This window comes from Brassica oleracea, unplaced genomic scaffold (assembly GCF_000695525.1).
Source record: "Brassica oleracea var. oleracea cultivar TO1000 unplaced genomic scaffold, BOL UnpScaffold00817, whole genome shotgun sequence".
Taxonomy (NCBI): Eukaryota; Viridiplantae; Streptophyta; class Magnoliopsida; order Brassicales; family Brassicaceae; genus Brassica; species Brassica oleracea.
The window spans coordinates 21,324-22,704 of record NW_013617465.1 but is presented as its reverse complement, the minus strand read 5'-3'; positions in this window follow the sequence as shown (position 1 = coordinate 22,704).

Genomic DNA, 1,381 nt, shown 5'->3' with positions numbered 1-1,381 from the left:
TGTACCTCGTGTTGGTACTGTTGTGTGAGAACCTTGTGGTGGTTTTAGTAGTAGTTTGCAGGTCATTGCTTCCTCAAATGGTACCACTAAGCCGGTCGTGGTCGGAAAGCGGTGGGCTCGGTTTAACTTGGCTTGATCACCAAGGCCGAGTGTCACACGTGGATGTGACAGCCCCCGGCGAGTCCGATAGAGGACCGGAGCGCGGCGATTCCGATTGAGGACCGTGACCGGGTGATTCCCGAGCGCTTACGCCTGGGTGGTGTAATAGTGAAGGGATTGCCGGTGTCCCTTATGTGGAGGAAGAATGATTCTGTTGGGCCCTAGGAGTATATATATATAAATATATGGTTGATTGATATGACACTCATAAAGAGTGTTTTATTTATTATGGTTTAATGGTTTATTGCTTAAATGGGTCATGCTTTATGATCTTGAATATTGATTGTTGAACTACCCGTCTTGCTTGTGTTTGGGGTGGAGTTTAGAATGACAAGTAGTTGTATATGCTAGATAGGGAACCCTGACTCATTGAGTGGAACTAGTTCACTCACTCCTCACATCCTTTTGCAGGTGACCAGTAGAAAGGACCATAGCACGCGGAACTGTAGGAGCTGGTGTAGATTGGACATCTTTTGCTAAAGACTCGTTTTCAAGATATATGAATGTATGTTTTACTTTTGGCTGCGTCATGGACCATATGTATAATATTTTGGGCTTGTGAACTTCATTTTTTTTATATATGAAATAAAGTATGTTTTATATTCGTGACGTGTTGAATCTGATATTAGGTTAGTCCAACCTAACACAACTTTATGATTTGGTACGGGTTGCAAAGACTTAGACCGAAAATTAGGGGAAACGAGTTTTGAATGGATATTTTGGGTTACAGAATTATGTTTGTGACTTGAAAGTCTATTCTCAACCCGTCGTAACACTTTCGGACTTGGTAGAGGAAGGTCGTTCGGGCATGTTCTTGTTTGATTGTTGCCCGGCTGACTGACCGATGTCTAAAACAGTTCGGGGATGTTACAGAGGTGGTATCAGAGCATGGTTTAGATCATGCGGTCAATCACGTACTTTCCATGTTTTATCGAGTCAAATGTGTCGCAAAAGATGTGTTAGCAAACCAGCAGAGTTACGTTTTAATTAGTATTCTTAATAGGAAATTCCATGTTCGTGGATTGCAGATGGCAAGAATGGGAAGGAGAGAAGGAGGGCATGATTGGATGATGGGTACAGAAAGAGTTTCAAGAAGAAGAGGACTGGGATATGAATCCGAAGGAGGGGTGCAAACACTGGCACACACCAACCAAGGATCCAGTGAAGAAAATGTTGGAAGAAACAACAATCTGTTTGGGCATGATCAAGAGATACCACCAGA